This window comes from Oncorhynchus nerka, unplaced genomic scaffold (assembly GCF_034236695.1).
Source record: "Oncorhynchus nerka isolate Pitt River unplaced genomic scaffold, Oner_Uvic_2.0 unplaced_scaffold_888, whole genome shotgun sequence".
Taxonomy (NCBI): Eukaryota; Metazoa; Chordata; class Actinopteri; order Salmoniformes; family Salmonidae; genus Oncorhynchus; species Oncorhynchus nerka.
In genome coordinates, this window is record NW_027040405.1 from 218,571 (window position 1) to 246,357 (window position 27,787).

Consider the following 27,787-nt stretch of genomic DNA (forward strand, 5'->3'; position numbering starts at 1 on the left):
AGACAGACAGAGACACAGAGACAGACAGAGACACAGAGACAGACAGAGACAGAGACAGACAGAGACAGACACAGACACAGACAGACACAGAGACAGAGACAGACAGAGACAGAGACACAGAGACAGACACAGAGACAGACAGAGACAGAGACAGACAGAGACAGACAGAGACACAGAGACAGACAGAGACAGAGACAGAGACAGACAGAGACAGAGAGACAGACAGAGACAGACAGAGACACAGAGACAGACAGAGACACAGAGACAGACAGAGACAGAGACACAGACACAGACAGAGACACAGACAGAGACAGAGAGACACAGAGACAGACAGAGAGACAGACAGAGAGACACAGAGACAGACACAGACACAGAGACAGACACAGACAGACAGACAGAGACAGACAGAGAGAGACAGAGACAGACACAGACAGAGACACAGAGACAGACACAGACAGACACAGAGACACAGAGACAGACACAGAGACAGAGACAGACACAGACAGAGACACAGAGACAGACACAGACAGAGACAGAGACACAGACACAGACAGAGACACAGAGACAGAGACAGAGACAGACAGAGACAGAGACACAGAGACAGACACAGACACAGACACAGAGACAGACACAGACACAGACAGAGACAGAGACACAGAGACAGACAGAGACACAGAGACAGAGACAGACACAGAGACAGACACAGACAGAGACAGACAGAGACAGACAGAGACACAGAGACAGACACAGACACAGAGACAGACAGAGACAGAAGAGAGAGAGACAGAGACACAGAGACAGACAGAGACAGAGACACAGACACAGAGACAGACACAGACACAGAGACAGACAGAGACAGAGACACAGAGACAGACACAGAGACAGACACAGACAGAGACAGAGACAGACAGAGACAGAGACACAGACACAGACAGAGACAGAGACAGACAGAGACACAGACACAGACAGAGACACAGAGACAGAGACAGACAGAGACAGAGACACAGACACAGACAGAGACACAGAGACAGACAGAGACACAGAGACAGACAGAGACAGAGACACAGAGACAGACACAGAGACACACACAGACACAGACACAGACAGAGACACAGAGACAGACAGAGACACAGAGACAGACAGAGACAGAGACAGACACAGACACAGACACAGAGACACAGACAGAGAGACAGACACAGACACAGACAGAGACAGACAGACAGAGACACAGAGAGACACAGAGACAGACACAGACAGAGACACAGAGACAGACAGAGACACAGAGAGACACAGAGACAGACAGACAGAGACACAGAGACAGACACAGAGACAGACACAGACAGAGACAGAGACACAGAGACAGACACAGACACAGAGACAGACAGAGACACACAGAGACACAGAGACAGACACAGACACAGACAGAGAGACAGAGACAGACACAGACACAGACAGACACAGACACAGACAGAGACACACAGAGACAGACACAGACACAGACACAGACACAGACACAGACAGAGACAGAGACACAGAGACAGACAGAGACACAGAGACAGACAGAGACACACAGAGACAGACACAGACACAGACACAGAGACAGACACAGACAGAGACACAGAGACAGACAGCAGATACAGAGACAGACACAGACACAGACAGACACAGAGAGACACAGAGACAGACAGAGACAGAGACAGACAGAGACACAGAGAGACAGAGAGACAGACAGAGACAGACAGAGACAGAGACACAGAGACAGACAGAGACAGAGACACAGAGACAGACACAGACACAGAGACAGAGACAGACAGAGACAGACAGAGACAGACACAGACACAGAGACAGACAGAGACAGAGACAGAGACAGACAGAGACAGACACAGACAGACAGACACAGACACAGAGACAGACAGAGACACAGAGACAGACACAGACACAGAGACACAGACACAGACAGAGACAGACAGAGACACAGAGACAGAGACAGACAGAGACACAGACAGAGACAGAGACAGACAGAGACACAGACAGAGACAGACACAGACACAGAGACAGACAGAGACAAAGAGACAGACAGAGACACAGAGACAGACAGAGACACAGACAGAGACACAGACACAGAGACAGACACAGACACAGACACAGAGACAGACACAGACACAGAGACAGACAGAGACAGAGACACAGAGACAGACACAGAGACAGACACAGACAGAGACACAGAGACAGACAGAGACACAGAGACAGACAGAGACAGAGACACAGAGACACAGAGACAGACAGACAGAGACACAGAGACAGACAGAGACACAGAGACAGACAGAGACAGAGACACAGACACAGACAGAGACAGACAGAGACACAGAGACAGACAGAGACAGAGACACAGAGACAGACACAGAGACAGACACAGACAGAGACACAGAGACAGACAGAGACACAGAGACAGACACAGACAGAGACACAGAGACACAGAGACAGACAGACAGAGACAGAGACAGACAGAGACACAGACAGACAGACACAGAGACAGAGAGACAGACAGAGACACAGAGACAGACAGAGACAGACAGACACAGACACAGACACAGAGACAGACAGAGACACAGAGACAGACAGAGACAGAGACACAGAGACAGACACAGAGACACACACAGACACAGAGACAGACACAGACAGAGAGACAGAGACAGACAGAGACACAGAGACAGACACAGACAGAGACACAGAGACAGACACAGACAGAGACACAGAGACACAGAGACAGACAGAGACACAGAGACAGACACAGACAGAGACACAGAGACAGACACAGACAGAGACACAGACACAGACAGAGACACAGAGAGACACAGAGACAGACAGAGACAGAGACACAGAGACAGACACAGACACAGACACAGACACAGACACAGACACAGACAGAGACAGAGACACAGAGACAGACAGAGACACAGAGACAGAGACAGACACAGAGACAGACACAGACAGAGACACAGAGACAGACAGAGACACAGAGACAGACACAGACACAGAGACAGACAGAGACAAAGAGACAGACAGAGACACAGAGACAGACAGAGACAGAGACACAGACACAGAGACAGACACAGACACAGAGACAGACAGAGACAGAGACACAGAGATAGACACAGAGACAGACACAGACAGAGACACAGAGACAGACAGAGACAGAGACACAGACACAGACAGAGACACAGAGACAGACAGAGACACAGAGACAGACAGAGACACAGAGACAGACAGAGACAGAGACACAGACACAGACAGAGACACAGAGACAGACAGAGACACAGAGACAGACAGAGACAGAGACACAGAGACAGACACAGAGACACACACAGACACAAACACAGACAGAGACACAGAGACAGACAGAGACACAGAGACAGACAGAGACAGAGACAGACACAGACACAGACACAGAGACACAGACACAGACAGAGACAGACACAGACACAGACAGAGACAGACAGACACACAGAGACACAGAGACAGACACAGACAGAGACACAGAGACAGACAGAGACACAGAGAGACACAGAGACAGACAGAGACAGAGACACAGAGACAGACACAGACACAGACACAGACAGAGACAGAGACACAGAGACAGACAGAGACACAGAGACAGACAGAGACACACAGAGACACAGAGACAGACACATACACAGACACAGAGACAGAGACAGACACAGACACAGACAGACACAGACACAGACAGAGACACACAGAGACAGACAGACACAGACACAGACACAGACACAGACAGAGACAGAGACACAGAGACAGACAGAGACACAGAGACAGACAGAGACACACAGAGACAGACACATACACAGACACAGAGACAGACACAGACAGAGACACAGAGACAGGCAGATACAGAGACACACACAGACACAGACAGACACAGAGAGACACAGAGACAGACAGAGACAGAGACAGACAGAGACACAGAGAGACAGAGAGACAGACAGAGACACAGAGACAGACACAGAGACAGACAGAGACAGAGACAGAGACACAGACACAGACACAGACACAGAGACACAGAGACAGACAGAGACAGACAGAGACAGACACAGACACAGAGACAGACAGAGACAGAGACACAGAGACAGACAGAGACAGACACAGACAGAGACACAGAGACAGACAGAGACACAGAGACAGACAGAGACAGACACAGACACAGACAGACACAGAGATACACAGAGACAGAGAGACACAGAGACACAGAGACAGACACAGAGACAGACAGAGAGACAGACAGAGACACAGACACAGAGACAGACACAGACACAGAGACAGAGACAGAGACAGACACAGACACAGACAGACAGACACAGAGACAGACAGAGACACAGACAGAGACAGACAGAGACACAGAGACAGACACAGACAGAGACACAGAGACAGATAGAGACACAGAGACAGACAGAGACAGAGAGAGAATTTCCAAGACAATTATGAAATAACATAGATTTGCCTCATTTGATTGTTAAAACGGAAAAAGGATGAAAGCGACGGCAACCACCACATAATACTCGGTGTACGAGATGAAACAATAGGAGAGGTGGTGGATTGAATCATGGAACAGAGTAGCAGCTAGAAAGAAGAGGAATTGGGTTGTACAACAGCTCCCTTCAATTACCTAGCGGGGAGAGACTCTGTTTCGATATAAACTAACTCGGCGTAAAACAACTAGAAATCAAAGACATCTGATGGCTTGAGGCCGTTTCATAAAGAAAAGAATGCCAAGTGTGCCGTGTCCACACAAGGGCTTCTCTCGTGTCTGTAGTGCCAGAGGACAGTTCTCTGTGTTGTAAAGCCACAAACTCACTGCATTTCATTCAGTGCAGTAGGTAGAGAAGTTATAATAATTCATGTCGGCTTAGATAAAAAAAATAAAATTATACATTTAAATGGTAATCAGTCCATTAATCACAACTCTAACACTGATCCAGCCCCCTACAATCTTGAGTCCATTAATCACAACTCTAACACTGATCCAGCCCCCTACACTCTCCATTCCTCTCCTCAGTCTCCATAGGTAAGACTGTCTCCACTACAGTCTCCATAGGTAAGACTGGCTCCACTACAGTCTGTATAGGTAAGACTGTCTCCACTACAGTCTCCAAAGGTAAGACTGGCTCGACTACAGTCTCCATAGGTAAGACTGGCTCCACTACAGTCTCCATAGGTAAGACTGTCTCCACTACAGTCTGTATAGGTAAGACTGTCTCCACTACAGTCTCCATAGGTAAGACTGGCTCCACTACAGTCTGTATAGGTAAGACTGGCTCCACTACAGTCTCCATAGGTAAGACTGGCTCCACTACAGTCTCCATAGGTAAGACTGGCTCCACTACAGTCTCCATAGGTAAGACTGGCTCCACTACAGTCTCCATAGGTAAGACTGGCTCCGCTACAGTCTCCATAGCAACAACTTGGGGAACAGTTAGAGGGGGATGAATGAGCCAATTGGAAGCTGGGGATGATTAGGTGGCCATGATAGTCAGATTGGATATTTAGCCAGGACACTGGGGTTAACACCTTTAAACTTACAATAAGTGCCACGGGATCTTAGCTGACCATAGAGTCAGGACACGTGTTTTTAACGTCCCGTTCGAAAGCTGACACCCTATACAGGGAAAGGTCTGCCCCGGGACATCGGGATCTATTTTATTATAGACCAGAGGAAAGAGTGCCTCCTACTGGCCCTTCATCACCACTTCCAGCAGCATCTTGTCTCCCATCCAGGAACCGACCAGGAACAACCCTGCTTAGCTTCAGAGGTAAGCCAGCAGTGGGATCAAGGGTGGTAATGCTGCTGTTATTCTGTTACTGTGTTACTGTGTTACTGTGTACTGTGTTACAGTGTTACTGTGTTACTGTGTTACTGTGTTACAGTGTTACTGTGTTACAGTGTTACTGTGTTACTGTGTACTGTGTTACTGTGTTACTGTGTTACTGTGTTACTGTGTTACAGTGTTACTGTGTTACTGTGTTACTGTGTACTGTGTTACTGTGTTACTGTGTACTGTGTTACTGTGTTACTGTGTACTGTGTACTGTGTTACTGTGTTACTGTGTACTGTGTTACTGTGTTACTGTGTCACTGTGTCACTGTGTCACTGTGTTACTGTGTACTGTGTTACAGTGTTACTGTGTTACTGTGTTACTGTGTTACAGTGTTACTGTGTACTGTGTACTGTGTTACTGTGTTACTGTGTACTGTGTTACAGTGTTACTGTGTTACTGTGTCACTTTGTACTGTGTTACTGTTACTGTGTTACTGTGTACTGTGTCACTGTGTTACAGTGTTACTGTGTTACTGTGTTACTGTGTAACAGTGTACTGTGCACTAGGTACTGTGTACTAGGTACTGTGTTACAGTGTACTGTGTACTAGGTACTGTGTTACAGTGTACTAGGTACTGTGTTACAGTGTACTGTGTTACTGTGTACTGTGCACTAGGTACTGTGTTACAGTGTACTGTGTTACTGTGTACTGTGTTACAGTGTACTGTGTACTAGGTACTGTGTTACAGTGTACTGTGTTACTGTGTACTGTGCACTAGGTACTGTGTTACAGTGTACTGTGTTACAGTGTACTGTGCACTAGGTACTGTGTTACTGTGTTACTGTGTTACTATGTACTTTGTACTGTGTTACAGTGTTATAGTGTTGTGCTGCTGGCGAAGAGAAAACGTTTCTTTCTCATTCTCAGAGTGTAGGTAGGTACTGTGGTACTGTGTTATAGTGTTGTGCTTCTGGTTTCTTTCTCATTCTCAGAGTGTAGGTAGGTACTGTGTTATAGTGTTGTGCTTCTGGTTTCTTTCTCATTCTCAGAGTGTAGGTAGGTACTGTGTTATAGTGTTGTGCTTCTGGTTTCTTTCTCATTCTCAGAGTGTAGGTAGGTACTGTGTTATAGTGTTGTGCTGCTGGTTTCTTACTCATTCTCAGAGTGTTGGAAACTAGTCTATTACTGGAAAGATGGAGATAATCGACTGTTGTCTTTTTAAGAGCTTTTATTCATATTTTTAAGAGCTCAAAGTGAACATGGTGCCAACACAGGACATCCACTTGTGTCCTTCAGAGTAACAACCAGGGTTCTGTTCTACTGGTGACATCACTCACACACTGAGGAAGACATCCACTTGTGTCCTTCAGAGTAACAACCAGGGTTCTGTTCTACTGGTGACATCACTCGCACACTGAGGAAGACATCCACTTGTGTCCTTCAGAGTAACAACCAGGGTTCTGTTCTACTGGTGACATCACTCGCACACTGAGGAAGACATCCACTTGTGTCCTTCAGAGTAACAACCAGGGTTCTGTTCTACTGGTGACATCACTCGCACACTGAGGAAGACATCCACTTGTGTCCTTCAGAGTAACAACCAGGGTTCTGTTCTACTGGTGACATCACTCACACACTGAGGAAGACATCCACTTGTGTCCTTCAGAGTAACAACCAGGGTTCTGTTCTACTGGTGACATCACTCACACACTGAGGAAGACTCATACAATAGGCTACCAATGAGAAGATGAGCATATGGGTGTGTGTGCGGGGGGACAGAAGTGTGTGCGGGGAACTACCCTTGCGGGGAACAGAAGTCCTCACAAAAATAGTAAAACCAGGAAAAGTCTGACAAGTAGGGGTATTTCGCCAGTCCCCAGAAGGAAAAACGTTTTTTTTTTAGGCTTAGGAGTTAGGTTAACTTCTTTGGGATAGGGGGTAGTATTTTCACATACGGATGAAAAGCGTGTTCAAAGTAAACTGCCTTTCACTCAGGCCCAGAAGCTAGGATATGCATATAATCGGTAGATTTAGATAGAAAGCACTCTAAAGTTTCTTAAACTACTAAAGATATGTCTGTGAGTATAACAGAACTGATATGGCAGATAAAACCCAGAGGACAAACCCCCCCCCAAAAAAAGAATTCACCTTACCACTGTTTTCAATGGCTAGTACTATAATTATAAGCCCAAGTCCTCGCAGATTGCAGTTCCTAGGGCTTCCACTTGATACCAACAGTCTTTAGAAAGAGTTTCAGGCTAGTTTTTCAAAAAATGAGCCAGAAATTGTATTTTTTCTAGGTGGATCCCGTTTTGGCTGTAGTGTTTCCAAGCGCGTGGAGGAAAGCGCATTCTTTCTTATTCATCTCCGGTAATGAACATACTATTCTCCGTCTTAAATTTGTATGGTTTATTTGCATATTAGGATACCTAAGGTTTGATTATAAATGTTGTTTGACTTGTTTGGAAAAGTTATTATTAACGTTTGGGATGAGGCGGGACAGGGAACAGAACCGAAAACTGTAGAAGAACAAACATTTTAGAGGAACAGAATCAGAACCACGAATGAATGTGATCTATACGGTTCCGGAACAGAACCAATATTTTAAAAGCATTGGAAATGGTTATTAGCGGGAGGGGGGTTTACGTTCCAAGCATTTTTTTCTGGTCCGTCAAAAAAATGCAACACAGCACCTATGCAAAAGCCCTCACTCTGTCACATTAATCGTATTCCAGTGTCTGAACATCTAGTGCCAGCTGAACATCTAGTGCCATCCATCTACTGCCAGTGTGTGTGAAGGATACCCCTCTGAAATATAGTAGCCTAGGGATTTTTAATTAGAGAGGAATGGATTCCCTTTTCCAATGCTAGTTAAGAATACAAGAGTAATCACGTTTCACATTGGATTTATTAGCTACAAAAAGGTGAGACGTGTTTTTATTTTTCTTCTGCAAAACACAAGATTGTTAGCTAGCTAGCTAACTAGCTCTAGGTCCAACGTTAAACCAACTCTCTGAAGTTCAAAGACATTCAAAGTTCCTTCATAGAAGCCACTCCTCCGTAGGTACAATTTTGTGGGCCTAATTCAGATAATGCATGTGATCACATCAAGAATCCAAGCCTCCTCCTCAACCCTCTCCCGCTCTCTCCCCACTCACAAAATGTCAGTCGCATCTCACGCCCTAAACTCGTCTTGTCTTACAGATGAACTGACCTCATTGGGGGACAATCATCAAATTCGTGATGATTTATGTATTGTAATAGGCCGGAATCTTTCCCCCATCACGTTTCCATGGCAATTCCATTGTGTTGGTCGAGTTTCCATTGATCTCCTTACTGCACCTATTGGTTAGGACATTTAATGTCTAACTAAATGTAAAAAAAAAAAAGATATATTTCAGAAACAGAAAGGAACCACATATTTTTTCGGGGTTCGAACCGGTTCAGATTTTGCTTTTGCAGGTCGTAACAGTGGAACAGAACGAAAAAATAAAATGATTGGAAAAATCATTTTGGTTCCAACCCTTGGTTAGGAGTTAGGGTTAGGTTAAGGGTAAGGATTAGATTAGGGAAAATATGATTTTGAATGGGAATCCAAGTATTTGGTCCTCACAAGGATTATTAAAACAAAAAAAACCTGTGGGTGTGTGTGTGTGTCATAAGATATTTACCAGCTGTGAGTGTCTCTGGATAACATTAGCAGGCTAAGTGGGGCCGATATGCTTCACATAACCCTGGAATGTAGAGACTATGTGCTGTACATGAAGCAGAGTCCGCATCCTAAATTGCATCCTATTCCCTTTATAGTGTACTACTTTAGACCAGGATCCATTGGATAATATATAGGAAAAAGGTTATCATTTGAGACCCACGGATAAATGGAGCGACGTGCACAAACAAACACCTGGGTGACACCTCTCTCTCTCTCTCTCTCTCTCTCTCTCTCTCTCTCTCTCTCTCCCCCTCTCTCTCTCTCTCTCTCTCTCTCTCTCACTGTCTCTCTCTCTCTCGCTCTCTCTCTCTCTCTCTCTCTCTCTCTCTCTCTCTCTCTCTCTCTCTCTCTCTCTCTCTCTCTCTCTCTCTCTCTCTTCTCTCTCTCTTCTCTCTCTCTCTCTCTCTCAGCCATGACGACCGTCTCAGAGAGTTGCCCAGACATGACATCAACTGTCATTTATTCAAGCCTGATTGGAAAGGCACAGTGACCGCCCTTATATTTTGGTTCTGCTTTTTTTTGTAACTTAAAATGTGTTCGTTCACAGAAGTGTGTGTTAACCAATCAAACTGCTCCCAGACCCAAGTATGTTCTTTGGCAGGAGCTAGGTTCATTTTGTCTCTCTCTCTCTCTCTCTCCCCATGTTCTTTCTCTGTCACATGTGTGTGTCTGTTTGATCTGAGTTACCCACAGTGTATTGTCACTGTATAACACCCCCCCCACACACACACACACACTGTACACACGCAGACAGATGCCTACCAGCGAGGTGTTTGCCCATGTCCTCCAGTTCTTTGGAGAAGAGGGAGTCACTTAGTAACAGTCCTCCCGTCTGTCCCAGGAGCTCCCTGGAAGAGCTCCCTCCTCCTCCTCCTCCTCCTCCTGCTCCTCCACCTCCTCCTCCTCCTCCTCCTCCACCTCCTCCAACTACCTTCACATCAGTCTCCCAGAATGCCTGACGGCGCTAGGAACAGAGAAAAAAAAGAGAAAGCGAGAGTAAAAAGAGGAGAGTCAAATTAGAATTAAAGAACAACCCTTCAATTACAACATTACATAAAGAACGACCCTTCAATTACAACATTATAGAAAGAACGACCCTTCAACTACAACATTATAGAAAGAACGACCCTTCAACTACAACATTATAGAAAGAACGACCCTTCAATTACAACATTATAGAAAGAACGACCCTTCAATTACAACATTACATAAAGAACGACCCTTCAATTACAACATTACATAAAGAACGACCCTTCAATTACAACATTACATAACGAACGACCCTTCAACTACAACATTATAGAAAGAACGACCCTTCAACTACAACATTATAGAAAGAACGACCCTTCAATTACAACATTACATAAAGAACGACCCTTCAATTACAACATTACATAAAGAACGACCCTTCAACTACAACATTATAGAAAGAACGACCCTTCAACTACAACATTATAGAAAGAACGACCCTTCAATTACAACATTATAGAAAGAACGACCCTTCAACTACAACATTATAGAAAGAACGACCCTTCAATTACAACATTACATAAAGAACGACCCTTCAACTACAACATTATAGGAAGAACGACCCTTCAACTACAACATTATAGGAAGAACGACCCTTCAACTACAACATTACAGAAAGAACGACCCTTCAATTACAACATTATAGAAAGAACGACCCTTCAATTACAACATTATAGGAAGAACGACCCTTCAACTACAACATTACATAAAGAACGACCCTTCAACTACAACATTATAGGAAGAACGACCCTTCAACTACAACATTACAGAAAGAACGACCCTTCAATTACAACATTATAGAAAGAACGACCCTTCAATTACAACATTATAGAATAATCCAGCTATTGCTGAAAACCTCAAGATGGCGGCAGGTCCCAACATAACAAGAGGCAATTATTCCATTTTATGGACGTGATAAAAAAACGTTGGGTAACCACAGTTGATTGGTTGGAAGCGTGGGGGTTTCAGCCTATCCTCCGTGGTTAGAACATCGACTGACGCGAGTGGTCGAGTTCTGTAACTGAAGGTAGGGCTTACGTCCCCATTGGCACCCTATTCCCTACATTGTCCTATTGGGCCCTGGTCAAAAGTAGTACACTATAATAGGAAATAGGGTGTCGTTTGGGTACGAGTCCTATGGTTGCTACTCGTACCTATTCCTGTCATCAGACATCATTTGGTAAGGGCCGGTTTGCCAGGTCTGTGATTGGAGACCACTCTTTATTCACCCCTTTTCATCCCACTGATCACAGACCTGATGAGTCCTAAAACGGCACCCCGTCCCCTATATAGTGCACTACTTTTGACCAGGGCCCACAGGGCTCTATATGGAATAGAGTGTAGTTTGGGACACACGCATTGTACAGTCGTAGCCAAAAGTTTAGAGAATGGCAATTTGCATATACTCCAGAATGTTATGAAGAGTGATCAGATGAATTGCAATTCATTTCAAAGTCCCTCTTTGCCATGCAAATGAACTGAACCCCCAAAAAAAATGTCATGCTGACTGAGTTCGAATAACCGTCTGGAAATTTCAAAAGGAGGGTGGTGCTTGGAATCATTGTTCTTCCTCTGTCAACCATGGTTATATGCAAGGAAACACGTGCTGTCATCATTGCTTTGCACAAAAAGGGCTTCACAGCCAAGGATATTGCTGCCAGTAAGATTGCACCTAAATGAACCATTTATCGGGTCATCAAGAACTTCAAGGAGAGCAGTTCAATTGTTGTGAAGAAGGCTTCAGAGTGCACAAGAATGTCCAGCAAGCGCCAGGACCGTCTCCTAAAGTTTATTCAGCTGTGGGATCAGGGCACCACCAGTACAGAGCTTGCTCAGGAATGGCAGCAGGCAGGTGTGAGTGCATCTGCACAGTGAAGAGAAGACTTTTGGAGGATGGCCTGGTGTCAAGAAGGGCAGCAAAGAAGCCACTTCTCTCCTAGAAAAACATTATGGACAGACTAATATTCTGCAAAAGGTACAGGGATTGGACTGCTGAGGACTGGGTTACAGTAATTTTCTCTGATGAATCCCCTTTCCAATTGTTTGGGGCATCCGGAAAAAAGCTTGTCCGGAGAAGACAAGGTGAGCGCTACCATCAATCCTGTGTCATGCCAACAGTAAAGCACCCTGAGACCATTCATGTGTGGGGTTGCTTCTCAGCCAAGGGAGTGGGCTCACTCACAATTTTGCCTAAGAGTACAGCCATGAATAAAGAATGGTACCAACACATCCTCCGAGTGCAACTTCTCCCAACCATCCAGGAACAGTTTGGTGACGAACAATGCCTTTTCCAGCATGATGGAGCACTTTGCCATAAGGCAAAAGCGATAACTAAATGGCTCAGGGAACAAAACATCAATATTTTGGGTCCATGGCCAGGAAACTCCCCAGGCCTTAATCCCATTGAGAATTTCAAATCAAATCAAATCAAATGTATTTATATAGCCCTACATCAGCTGATATCTCAAAGTGCTGTACAGAAACCCAGCCTAAAACCCCAAACAGCAAGCAATGCAGGTGTTGAAGCACGTTGGCTAGGAAAAACTCCCTAGAAAGGCTAAAACCTAGGAAGAAACCTAGAGAGGGCCCAGACTATGAGGGGTGGCCAGTCCTCTTCTGGCTGTGCCGGGTGGAGATTATAACAGAACAGGGCCAAGATGTTGAAATGTTTTCTATTTGTGGTCAATCCTCAAGAGGCGGGTGGACAAACAAAAACCCACAAATTCTGACAAACTCCAAGTATTGATTATGCAGGAATGGGCTGCCATCAGTCAGGATGTGGCCCAAAAGTTCATTGACAGCATGCCAGGGCGGATTGCAGAGGTCTTGAAAAATAAGGGTCAACACTGGAAATATTGACTCTTTGTATCAACTTCATGTAATTGCCAATAAAAGCCTTTGACACTTGTTAAATGCTTGTAATTATACTTCAGTATTTCCATAGTAACATCTGACAAAGAATATCTAAAGACACTGAGGCAGCAAACTTTGTGGAAATTAATATTTGTGTCATTCTCAAAACTTTTGGCCACGACTGTACATGTGAGTCTGTTGTACAGGTGAGACATGAAACCACCTTGGTGCCTTCCTGGTGTAGCTATAATCCATGCTCTCCTTTATGTTACAGACGATTCCAAATGGCACCCTATTTCTTCCAGAGTGAATTACTTTTGAGCAGGGCCCTATTTGGACAAATAGGGAGTCATTTAGGATATTTACTTTAGTAAAACCCTAATGTGACATCACTGCCAACTGTGACATCACAGGACACCCTTAGCCCCCACTGGTTTAATATGATGGATTGTACAGGGAGGAGTATCGGTGTGTCCCAAATGGAACCTTATTCATTGCACTCTTTTAGACCAGAGGCACTTAATAAGGTTCCAGTCTAAAGTAGTCCACTATACAGTATGGGGGGGGAAATGATGTCATTTGGTACTCAGCGTGTCTAAAGGCAGAGACCCGATGAGAGACATAGATCTTCCCTACATTTATAGAATAATCCAGAGGGTTGGCTAGCCAACAGCTGTGTCCCAAATGGCACCCAATATAGTGTACTGGTTTTTAACCAGGGCTCATGGGGTTTTGGTAAAAAGTTGTGCACTATATAGGGGATAGGGAGACAGTTGGGAAACAACCTGGAGTTAGTCTTCCAGCCTGTTAGCAACATGGAGAAATCTGTGGCAGTACGACCAGACCATAATCCATCAATAATTACTATCTACTAGCCAGTCAGCCAGTCAGCCAGCCAGCCAACCAGCCAGCCAGCCATCCATCCAGTCAGCCAGTCAGCCAGCCAGCCAGCCATCCAGCCTGCCAGTCAGCCAGCCAGTCAGCCAGCCAGTCAGCCAGCCAGCCAGTCAGCCAGCCATCCAGCCATCCAGCCAGCCAGCCAGCCATCCAGTCAGCCAGCCAGCCAGGTGGGTGAAACATTACAAGACATGTTCTCTCTCTCCCTCCCTTTCTCCATCTCTCTCTCCAGTCTCTCCCTCCCGTTCTCCATCTTTCTCTCCCGTCTCTCCCTCCCTTTCTCCCTCCCCCTCTCTCTCTTCCTCCCTCTCTTTCTCCATCTCTCTCTCCTCATCCATACAGCATGACATCATCTTGTATTCTCTCTCGGTGGCATCTTTCGGGAAATCTCTACACACAGTCAGAATCTGGGTAGAAGGCATCTCCCATAAAAGACTGCATTTTAGAGCAGAAACTAGTTGCATCAATGTTGTTTCAAGGTCATTTGTCAACGTATTGTGATGTGGAATCTAAGAGGATATTTTTTTCTTTAACCTTAATTTAACTAGGCAAGTCAGTTTAAGAACAAATTCTTATTTATAATCATGGCCTAGGAACAGTGGGTTAACTGGTCTAGGAACAGTGGGTTAACTGGTCTAGGAACAGTGGGTTAACTGGCCTAGGAACAGTGGGTTAACTGGTCTAGGAACAGTGGGTTAACTGGTCTAGGAACAGTGGGTTAACTGGCCTAGGAACAGTGGGTTAACTGGCCTAGGAACAGTGGGTTAACTGGTCTAGGAACAGTGGGTTAACTGGTCTAGGAACAGTGGGTTAACTGGTCTGGGAACAGTGGGTTAACTGGCCTAGGAACAGTGGGTTAACTGGCCTAGGAACAGTGGGTTAACTGGCCTAGGAACAGTGGGTTAACTGGTCTAGGAACAGTGGGTTAACTGGCCTAGGAACAGTGGGTTAACTGGCCTAGGAACAGTGGGTTAACTGGTCTAGGAACAGTGGGTTAACTGGTCTAGGAACAGTGGGTTAACTGGTCTAGGAACAGTGGGTTAACTGGTCTAGGAACAGTGGGTTAACTGGTCTAGGAACAGTGGGTTAACTGGTCTAGGAACAGTGGGTTAACTGGTCTAGGAACAGTGGGTTAACTGGTCTAGGAACAGTGGGTTAACTGGTCTAGGAACAGTGTGTTAACTGGCCTAGGAACAGTGGGTTAACTGATCTAGGAACAGTGGGTTAACTGGTCTAGGAACAGTGGGTTAACTGGTCTAGGAACAGTGGGTTAACTGGTCTAGGAACAGTGGGTTAACTGGTCTAGGAACAGTGGGTTAACTGGTCTAGGAACAGTGGGTTAACTGGCCTAGGAACAGTGTGTTAACTGGTCTAGGAACAGTGGGTTAACTGGTCTAGGAACAGTGGGTTAACTGGCCTAGGAACAGTGGGTTAACTGGTCTAGGAACAGTGGGTTAACTGGTCTAGGAACAGTGGGTTAACTGGTCTAGGAACAGTGGGTTAACTGGCCTAGGAACAGTGGGTTAACTGGTCTAGGAACAGTGGGTTAACTGGTCTAGGAACAGTGGGTTAACTGGTCTAGGAACAGTGGGTTAACTGGTCTAGGAACAGTGGGTTAACTGGTCTAGGAACAGTGGGTTAACTGGTCTAGGAACAGTGGGTTAACTGCCTGTTCAGGAGCAAAACGACAGATTTTTACCTTGTCAGCTCAGGGATCTAGCAACCTTTCGGTTAGCGGCCCAACGCTCTAACCACTAGGCAATACATTGCATTAGAAAAAAAACATCAACTGTTGTTTTGAGGGTGAAATTACAACCACAGGATTATGTCATCATGGTACCCACATTTGTATAAAATATGTTGAATTTGTACCTTTCAAACAATGTCAGATCTTCAACGTTATATTCACTATGAGAAAAAAAAATCCACTATATGCTGGGCAGCACCTCTTACTGGAAACTGTATCAACAACTACTCTTTGGTCTTCCGTCCAGGGTTTTAACTGAGCCAAGGATATTTATCACTGACTATTGCCAATGTGCTATAGTGAGAATGATTGTTGAGAATGCCCTGTTGATTGCTCTGACTCAGTCAATTCATTTGGGTCTGTGTCCCTGGGAGCTTACAGATCAATCAGACAGTACATTAGGGCTACGTCCCAAATGGATATTCCTGTTTGGTTCAGGTCTAAAGTAGTCCACTACATAGGGTAAAGGATGCTATTTGGGATACAGAGTAGGTGAGTCTAGAGCCTTGCCAAGACAACAGGAATGGATTATCCGAAGTGTTAGATCTCATGTTATTCATATCCTCCTGTGGCTGTGGGGTTAGGGTTAGGTTAGGATAAGGTTAGGGGTTAGGTTAGGTTAGGATAAGGTTAGGGGTTAGGTTAGGATAAGGTTAGGGGTTAGGTTAGGTTAGGTTAAGGTTAGGGTTAGGTTAGGATAAGGTTAGGGGTTAGGTTAGGTTAGGTTAAGGTTAGGGTTAGGTTAGGATAAGGTTAGGGGTTAGGTTAGGTTAGGTTAAGGTTAGGGTTAGGGTTAGGGTTAGGTTAGGATAAGGTTAGGGGTTAGGTTAGGATAAGGTTAGGGTTAGGTTAGGTTAGGTTAAGGTTAGGGTTAGGTTAGGATAAGGTTAGGGGTTAGGTTAGGTTAGGTTAAGGTTAGGGTTAGGGGTTAGGTTAGGATAAGGTTAGGGGTTAGGTTAGGTTAGGTTAAGGTTAGGGTTAGGTTAGGGATTAGGGTTAGGGTTAGGTTTTGATTATGGTTAGGGTTAGGTTAGGTTAGGGTTAGGTTAGGGTCAGGTTACGGTTAGATGTGGGGTTAAGGTTAGGGTCTGGTTAGGGTTAGCTGTGGGGTTAGGGTTAGGTTAGGGTTAGGTTTAGGGTTTGGTTAGGGTGAGCTGTGGGGTTAGGGTTAGGTTAGGGGTTAGGGTTAGGGTCTGGTTAGGGTTAGCTGTGGGGTTAGGGTTAGGTTAAGGGTTAGGGTTAGGGTCTGGTTACGGTTAGCTGTGGGGTTAGGGTTAGGTTAGGGTTAGGTTTAAGTTTGGTTAGGGTTATCTGTGGGGTTAGGGTTAGGGTTGGGTTAGGGTTAGGTTTAAGTTTGGTTAGGGTTATCTGTGGGGTTAGGGTTAGGGTTAGGGTTAAGGTATGTAGGGTTAGGTTAGGGGTTAGGGTTAGGTTAGGGTTAAGGTAGGTTAGCGTTAGGGTTAGGGTTAGGTTATACATGTAAATGGGTGTCCATGGATGCAGTGGAGGGAAATACATATTTTATTGCAAACTAATTCTGGTTATCTGATGCATATTGATGTGTTTTCTATTGATACACGGCAGGTTGATGTTACAGAAGAATTACATACATATACTGCCCATGTTATATTATTTACAGTTGAGTACGTGTTTTGCAACCAAAATGCATTAGAAAAGCATTTCTGTGTTAAACTACACAGAAAACACCCAACATGCCATTAGGTAATTAATATTAGCTTCAACAGTGTTATGATTGAGGACTCCTGGCTGTGTGGGATTAACCTCACTGTGTGGGATTAACCTCACTGTGTGGGATTAACCTCACTGTGTGGGATTAACCTCATTGTGTGGGATTAACCTCACTGTGTGGGATTAACCTCATTGTGTGGGATTAACCTCACTGTGTGGGATTAACCTCACTGTGTGGGATTAACCTCACTGTGTGGGATTAACCTCACTGTGTGGGATTAACTTCAATGTGTGGGATTAACTTCACTGTGTGGGATGAACCTCACTGTGTGGGATTAATTTCACTGTGTGGGATTAACTTCACTGTGTGGGATTAATCTCACTGTGTGGGATTAACCTCATTGTGTGGGATTAACCTCATTGTGTGGGATTAACTTCACTGTGTGGGATTAACTTCACTGTGTGGGATTAACCTCACTGTGTGGGATTAACCTCACTGTGTGGGATTAACTTCACTGTGTGGATTAACCTCACTGTGTGGGATTAATCTCACTGTGTGGGATTAACCTCACTGTGTGGGATTAACTTCACTGTGTGGGATTAACTTCACTGTGTGGGATTAACTTCACTGTGTGGGATTAACCTCACTGTGTGGGATTAACCTCATTGTGTGGGATTAACCTCATTGTGTGGGATTAACCTCACTGTGTGGGATTAACTTCACTGTGTGGGATTAACCTCACTGTGTGGGATTAACTTCACTGTGTGGGATTAACCTCACTGTGTGGGATTAACCTCACTGTGTGGGATTAACCTCATTGTGTGGGATTAACTTCACTGTGTGGGATTAACCTCACTGTGTGGGATTAACTTCACTGTGTGGGATTAACCTCACTGTGTGGGATTAACCTCACTGTGTGGGATTAACCTCACTGTGTGGGATTAACTTCACTGTGTGGGATTAACTTCACTGTGTGGGATTAACTTCACTGTGTGGGATTAACCTCACTGTGTGGGATTAACCTCATTGTGTGGGATTAACCTCATTGTGTGGGATTAACCTCACTGTGTGGGATTAACTTCACTGTGTGGGATTAACCTCACTGTGTGGGATTAACTTCACTGTGTGGGATTAACCTCACTGTGTGGGATTAACCTCACTGTGTGGGATTAACCTCATTGTGTGGGATTAACTTCACTGTGTGGGATTAACCTCACTGTGTGGGATTAACCTCATTGTGTGGGATTAACCTCATTGTGTGGGATTAACCTCATTGTGTGGGATTAACTTCACTGTGTGGGATTAACCTCACTGTGTGGGATTAACCTCACTGTGTGGGATTAACCTCACTGTGTGGGATTAACCTCACTGTGTGGGATTAACCTCACTGTGTGGGATTAACCTCATTGTGTGGGATTAACCTCACTGTGTGGGATTAACCTCACTGTGTGGGATTAACCTCACTGTGTGGGATTAACCTCACTGTGTGGGATTAACTTCAATGTGTGGGATTAACTTCACTGTGTGGGATTAACCTCACTGTGTGGAATTAATTTCACTGTGTGGGATTAACTTCACTGTGTGGGATTAATCTCACTGTGTGGGATTAACCTCATTGTGTGGGATTAACCTCATTGTGTGGGATTAACTTCACTGTGTGGGATTAACTTCACTGTGTGGGATTAACCTCTCTGTGTGGGATTAACCTCACTGTGTGGGATTAACCTCATTGTGTGGGATTAACTTCACTGTGTGGGATTAACCTCACTGTGTGGGATTAATCTCACTGTGTGGGATTAACCTCACTGTGTGGGATTAACTTCACTGTGTGGGATTAACTTCACTGTGTGGGATTAACTTCACTGTGTGGGATTAACCTCACTGTGTGGGATTAACCTCATTGTGTGGGATTAACCTCATTGTGTGGGATTAACCTCACTGTGTGGGATTAACTTCACTGTGTGGGATTAACCTCACTGTGTGGGATTAACTTCACTGTGTGGGATTAACTCACTGTGTGGGATTAACCTCACTGTGTGGGATTAACCTCATTGTGTGGGATTAACTTCACTGTGTGGGATTAACCTCACTGTGTGGGATTAACTTCACTGTGTGGGATTAACCTCACTGTGTGGGATTAACCTCACTGTGTGGGATTAACTTCACTGTGTGGGATTAACTTCACTGTGTGGGATTAACTTCACTGTGTGGGATTAACCTCACTGTGTGGGATTAACCTCATTGTGTGGGATTAACCTCATTGTGTGGGATTAACCTCACTGTGTGGGATTAACTTCACTGTGTGGGATTAACCTCACTGTGTGGGATTAACTTCACTGTGTGGGATTAACCTCACTGTGTGGGATTAACCTCACTGTGTGGGATTAACCTCATTGTGTGGGATTAACTTCACTGTGTGGGATTAACCTCACTGTGTGGGATTAACCTCATTGTGTGGGATTAACCTCATTGTGTGGGATTAACCTCATTGTGTGGGATTAACCTCATTGTGTGGGATTAACCTCATTGTGTGGGATTAACCTCATTGTGTGGGATTAACTTCACTGTGTGGGATTAACCTCACTGTGTGGGATTAACCTCATTGTGTGGGATTAACCTCATTGTGTGGGATTAACCTCATTGTGTGGGATTAACCTCATTGTGTGGGATTAACCTCATTGTGTGGGATTAACTTCACTGTGTGGGATTAACCTCACTGTGTGGGATTAACTTCACTGTGTGGGATTAACCTCACTGTGTGGGATTAACCTCATTGTGTGGGATTAACTTCACTGTGTGGGATTAACCTCACTGTGTGGGATTAACCTCATTGTGTGGGATTAACCTCATTGTGTGGGATTAACCTCATTGTGTGGGATTAACCTCATTGTGTGGGATTAACTTCACTGTGTGGGATTAACCTCACTGTGTGGGATTAATCTCACTGTGTGGGATTAACCTCACTGTGTGGGATTAACCTCATTGTGTGGGATTAACCTCATTGTGTGGGATTAACCTCACTGTGTGGGATTAACCTCATTGTGTGGGATTAACCTCATTGTGTGGGATTAACTTCACTGTGTGGGATTAACCTCACTGTGTGGGATTAACTTCACTGTGTGGGATTAACCTCACTGTGTGGGATTAACCTACTATAGCAGTTTACCTACATCCCAATGACCCCTGGAAACACAACTAAACCCTGAAGCATCACGCTCGTGGCCTGAAATGTTATTTTTTAATTTAAAAAATTTAACATTTTATTTTTGTATTTTTTATTGTGCTGAATTGTATTGTTTTATACACACATTGTATTTTAATATTCTGTTTTTACTGTGATGTGTTTTTACTGTGATGTGTTTTTACTGTGATGTGTTTTACTGTGATGTGTACAGGGATCTCTCGTAAAATAGATTTTAAATTCAATGTGACTCCTTGTTTTAAATAAAGGTAAAAAAAAAAAGAAAGAAAAAAAAGGAACAAATATTATATATACATATATATTTATTAGAAATATAAAATTAAAAACATAGAGACATAAATATATATATATCTAATTCTTATTACTTATAAAAATGGGAAGAATCTCCTCCTCAGTGAATTTATTATGGTAACACCCTGTCATGAGGGCTATAGGGTGTAGGTTTGATTAAAAACAAATGTAGCAATTTAAAACTTATGAAGGAAAATGAGCAGAAAATTTTTGCTAAATTACTCTGGCTATTGCTTTAGGAACAAATCAGACTTTTATGAAGCAATTATCACCTAGAGAAGCTGTCACGGAGTTAGAGTGTGAGTGGATGAGTGTGTGGATGTGTTCAACTATACTTGCGAGGACCACAAGAATAGTAAACGAAACAACATTTGGTCAACCGGGGACGTTTTGTTGTGTAAATGCTGTGCTTGTTGAATGTCCTTCTCTATAAGCATGCTGAAAGTTTGTTGTCAATTGGAATAAATAGCGTTGTATCTGGTCAAACACAAGGGTTGGTAACAGGCTGATTGGTCAGCTGTTTGATCCAGTAAAGGGGGCTTTACTATTCTTAGGTAGCAGAATGAATTTAGCTTCCCTCCAGGCCTGAGGGGGCACACTTTCTAGTCGGCTTAGATTGAAGATGTGGCAAATAAGATTCCATTTTCCCAGCTCCACAGCTTTTTACTATCCTTCTTTATGTCATTTATCTTTGTTACATAGTGTAGTTTCTTCTTCTTTTTATTCAGTTTGGTCACATGATTTCTCAATTTGCAGTACGTTTGCCAATTGGTTGTGCAGCCAGACTTATTTGCCATTCTTTTTGCCTCATCCCTCTCAACCATACCATTTTTTAATTCCTCATCAATCCACAGGGATTGGACAGTTTTTACAGTCATTTTCAGGTTGCAGGCCCTGGTTACAGTTTGAAGCTATTTCTTGAGTGGGCAGCTTGATGAAAAGCCAGTCCATATTTAAATCACCCAGAAAATATACCTCTCTGTTGATATCACATACATTATCATGCATTTCACACATATTATCCAGATACTGACTGTTAGCACTTGGTGGTCTATAGCAGCTTCCCACCAGAATGGGCTTTAGGTGAGACAGATGAACCTGTAGCCATATTACTTCAATAGTATTTAACATGAGATCCTCTCTAAGCTTTACAGGAATGTGGCTCTGAATATAGACCGCAACACCTCCACCTTTGGCATTTCCGTCTTTTCTGTAGATGTTATAACCTTGTATTGCTACCACTGTATTGTCAAAGGTATTATCTAAGTGTGATACATAAATAGTCAGAACATGAATGTCATGTGTTACTAGCCAATTATTGATTTCATGAACCTTGTTTCTTAAGTATATAACTTCCTTTCTTGCAGCACCATGACTGTCGTGGGTTAGAGTTAGCCTATAGCTAGCTACATCAATGCAGAACCATGTCTGTCATGGGTTAGAGTTAGCCTATAGCTAGCTCCATCAATGCAGAACCATGTCTGTCATGGGTTAGAGTTAGCCTATAGCTAGCTCCATCAATGCAGAACCATGTCTGTCATGGGTTAGAGTTAGCCTATAGCTAGCTCCATCAATGCAGAACCATGTCTGTCATGGGTTAGAGTTAGCCTATAGCTAGCTCCATCAATGCAGAACCATGTCTGTCATGGGTTATAGTTAGCCTATAGCTAGCTCCATCAATGCAGAACCATGTCTGTCATGGGTTATAGTTAGCCTATAGCTAGCTACATCAATGCAGCACCATGACTGTCATGGGTTAGAGTTAGCCTATAGCTAGCTCCATCAATGCAGAACCATGTCAGTCATGGGTTAGAGTTAGCCTATAGCTAGCTCCATCAATGCAGAACCATGACTGTCATGGGTTAGAGTTAGCCTATAGCTAGCTCCATCAATGCAGAACCATGACTGTCATGGGTTAGAGTTAGCCTATAGCTAGCTCCATCAATGCAGAACCATGACTGTCATGGGTTAGAGTTAGCCTATAGCTAGCTCCATCAATGCAGAACCATGTCTGTCATGGGTTAGAGTTAGCCTATAGCTAGCTCCATCAATGCAGAACCATGTCTGTCATGGGTTAGAGTTAGCCTATAGCTAGCTCCATCAATGCAGAACCATGTCTGTCATGGGTTAGAGTTAGCCTATAGCTAGCTCCATCAATGCAGAACCATGACTGTCATGGGTTAGAGTTAGCCTATAGCTAGCTCCATCAATGCAGAACCATGTCTGTCATGGGTTAGAGTTAGCCTATAGCTAGCTCCATCAATGCAGAACCATGTCTGTCATGGGTTAGAGTTAGCCTATAGCTAGCTCCATCAATGCAGAACCATGTCTGTCATGGGTTAGAGTTAGCCTATAGCTAGCTCCATCAATGCAGAACCATGACTGTCATGGGTTAGAGTTAGCCTATAGCTAGCTCCATCAATGCAGAACCATGTCTGTCATGGGTTAGAGTTAGCCTATAGCTAGCTCCATCAATGCAGAACCATGTCTGCGGCACAAATTGCAAATTGCATATAGTGCACTACTTTTGACCTGGGCACATGGGGGGGGGGTAAAATTGGTGCACAATACAGGGGATAGGGAGCCATTTGGGACATATGCGGTGGCCTCCCATATCAGGTGGAGTTATCACACGAACCGGCCATTGAACAATAGTCGTGTCATTCACAGTCAAACTCAACTCTGGACCCCCAAGTTCCACTGCTTTAAAAAAAATGTATTGTTCCCCTCTCATCAGCGACTGATTAAGACCTGGGACACCTGGTATATGCAATGAATTATCGGGTAGAAGAGGAAATCCAGCAGGCTCTGGACCTCGTAGGGTCTAGCCTATAGCTACATCTGTGGAGTACCAACCCGCAATGAACCCCATAGTTATCAAGCTAACCAGGATGTGTCAGTAGAAGGGGACGCAGGTGGAATGAGGAGAGGGAGGGAGGCGGCAGGGGAGAGGGGGAGGAGGCTTCATGGGGGAGAGAGGGGAGGATGCGGCAAGGGGAGAGGGGGAGGAGGCTTCAGGGGGAGAGAGGGGAAGGACGCGGCAGGGGAGAGGGGAGGAGGCTTCAGGGGGAGAGAGGGAAGGACGCGGCAGGGGGAGATGGGGAGGAGGCTTCATGGGGGAGAGAGGGAGGATGCGGCAATGGGGAGAGGGGGAGGAGGCTTCAGGGGAGAGAGGGGAAGGATTGGGGGGGAGAGGGGGTGGAGGCTTCAGGGGGAGAGAGGGGAAGGACGCGGCAGGGGAGAGGGGGAGGCTTCAGGGGTGAGAGGGGAAGGACGGCAGGGGAGAGGGGGAGGAGGCTTCAGGGGGAGAGAGGGAAGGACGCGGCAGGGGGAGAGGGGGAGGAGGCTTCAGGGGGAGAGAGGGGAAGGATAGCGGCAGGGGAGAGGGGGAGGAGGCTTCAGGGGGAGAGAGGGGAAGGACGGCAGGGGAGAGGGGGAGGAGGCTTCAGGGGAGAGGGGGAGGAGGCGGCAGGGGGATAGGGGGAGGATGCGGCAGGGGAGAGGGGGGGAGGAGGCTTCAGGGGAGAGAGGGGAGGATGCGGCAAGGGGAGAGGGGGAGGAGGCTTCAGGGGGAGAGAGGGGAAGGACGCGGCAGGGGGAGAGGGGGTGGAGGCTTCAGGGGGAGAGAGGGGAAGGACGCGGCAGGGGAGAGGGGGAGGAGGCTTCAGGGGGAGAGAGGGGAAGGACGCGGCAGGGGGAGAGGGGGGGAGGAGGCTTCAGGGGGAGAGAGGGGAAGGACGCGGCAGGGGGAGAGGGGGGAGGAGGCTTCAGGGGGAGAGAGGGGAAGGACGCGGGAGGGGGAGAGGGGGAGGAGGCTTCAGGGGGAGAGAGGGGAAGGACGCGGCAGGGGGAGAGGGGGAGGAGGCTTCAGGGGGAGAGAGGGGAAGGACGCGGCAGGGGGAGAGGGGGAGGAGGCTTCAGGTGGAGAGGGGAGGAGGCTTCAGGGGGGAGAGGGGAGGAGGCGGCAGGGGGGATAGGGGGAGGATGCGGCAGGGGGAGAGGGGGAGGAGGCTTCAGGGGGAGAGAGGGGAGGAGGCTTCAGGGGAGAGAGGGGAGGAGGCGGCAGGGGGATAGGGGGAGGATGCGGCAGGGGGAGAGGGGGAGGAGGCTTCAGGGGGAGAGAGGGAAGGACGCGGCAGGGGGAGAGGGGGAGGAGGCTTCAGGGGGAGAGGGGAAGGACGCGGCAGGGGGAGAGGGGGAGGAGGCTTCAGGGGGAGAGAGGGGAAGGACGCGGCAGGGGGAGAGGGGGAGGAGGCTTCAGGGGGAGAGAGGGGAAGGACGCGGCAGGGGGAGAGGGGGAGGAGGCTTCAGGGGGAGAGAGGGGAAGGACGCGGCAGGGGGAGAGGGGGTGGAGGCTTCAGGGGGAGAGAGGGGAAGGACGCGGCAGGGGAGAGGGGGAGGAGGCTTCAGGGGGAGAGAGGGGAAGGACGCGGCAGGGGAGAGGGGGTGGAGGCTTCAGGGGGAGAGGGGAGGAGGCGGCAGGGGGATAGGGGGAGGAGGCTTCAGGGGGAGAGAGGGGAAGGACGCGGCAGGGGAGAGGGGGGGAGGAGGCTTCTGGGGGGAGAGAGGGGAGGAGGCTTCAGGGGGAGAGGGGGAGGAGGCTTCAGGGGAGAGAGGGGAGGAGGCTTCAGGGGAGAGGGGGAGGAGGCTTCAGGGGGAGAGGGGGAGGGGGCTTCAGGGGAGAGAGGGGAGGAGGCTTCAGGGGAGAGGGGGAGGAGGCTTCAGGGGAGAGGGGGAGGAGGCTTCAGGGGAGAGAGGGGAGGAGGCTTCAGGGGAGAGGGGGAGGAGGCTTCAGGGGGAGAGAGGGGAAGGACGCGGCAGGGGGAGAGGGGGAGGAGGCTTCAGGGGGAGAGAGGGGAAGGACGCGGCAGGGGGAGAGGGGGAGGAGGCTTCAGGGGGAGAGAGGGGAGGAGGCGGCAGGGGGATAGGGGGAGGATGCGGCAGGGGGAGAGGGGGAGGAGGCTTCAGGGGGAGAGAGGGGAGGAGTCAGCATCAGGGGAGAGGGGGGGCATTGGGGCGAGGAGGCATCGGGGGAGAGGGGGCAATTGTAAGTAAAGTGAGCTGGTGATGGATAGTGGGAAGAACAGATGAAGGGAAAGGAGAGCATACACTTACTTGGACAAACATCTGGGACCCGGATTCACATTCCTGATCTCGAACCAGGGCTGTGTCCATCCCGGGACCTAATCAAAATGACAACCACACACAGAAAGAGAAAGAGCAACGCCAAAACACATTTGTCATTCAGCAGCCGCACGTATCCAGACAGTGACTACATACATTTTCATACTGGTCCCACCCCACCCGTGGGAATCGAACCCACAACCCTGGTGTTGCATGTGCCACGGTCTACAACCTGAGCCACAAGGGGCCATACTGGAACCTCAACAGTGGAACAAGATATACACAGTCATTATACACCTCACCTGGCACTCGATATAGTGTATGTATGCTATCTGAGTTCAGTGGCTACAAGGTGACACTTTTCAGGATATAATATAGTGTACGTATGCTATCTGAGTTCGATGACACAATCAGGATATGATATACTGTCCCTATGCTATCTGAGTTCAGTGGCTACAAGGTGACACTTTTCAGGATATAATATAGTGTATGTATGCTATCTGAGTTCAGTGGCTACCAGATGACACAATCAGGATATGATATACTGTCCCTATGCTATCTGAGTTCGGTGACACAATCAGGATATGATATACTGTCCCTATGCTATCTGAGTTCAGTGGCTACAAGGTGACACTTTTTCAGGATATGTGAATTGTTTTACTCACAGGAGACAGGCACAGCTTGTAGGCGATGGGGAAGCCCATGTCCATCTGGCATGTTCACAGCAGTGTGTTCTGGGAAGAGGTGAAGGGGATAAGGGGGTCCGTGAGTGGGGACATGCTGGGGGGGACCATGGTGCTCCTCTGCTGGTCTACTGGCATCCGACAGACTGTCCCCTTGCAGCCTGTAGAGGAAACACAACAGACACACACTAAACAAATCGCTAGCTCTCAGACGTGCACCGGTAACACACTAAACAAATCGCTAGCTCTCAGACGTGCACCGGTAACACACTAAACAAATCGCTAGCTCTCAGACGTGCACCGGTAACACACTAAACAAATCGCTAGCTCTCAGACGAGCACCGGTAACACACTAAACAAATCGCTAGCTCTCAGACGTGCACCAGTAACACACTAAACAAATCGCTAGCTCTCAGACGTGCACCGGTAACACACTAAACAAATCGCTAGCTCTCAGACGAGCACCGGTAACACACTAAACAAATCGCTAGCTCTCAGACGTGCACCGGTAACACACTAAACAAATCGCTAGCTCTCAGACGTGCACCGGTAACACACTAAACAAATCCCTAGCTCTCAGACGTGCACCGGTAACACACTAAACAAATCGCTAGCTCTCAGACGTGCACCGGTAACACACTAAACAAATCGCTAGCTCTCAGACGTGCACCAGTAACACACTAAACAAATCGCTAGCTCTCAGACGTGCACCGGTAACACACTAAACA

At 46.5% G+C, this 27,787-nt stretch overlaps 1 pseudogene; it reads right to left on the reverse strand.

Annotated features, from left to right (window-relative positions):
- The window catches only part of LOC115124436 (uncharacterized protein C8orf34 homolog), a 71,514-nt pseudogene that overhangs the window by 31,298 nt on the left and 12,429 nt on the right, over positions 1 to 27,787 (reverse strand).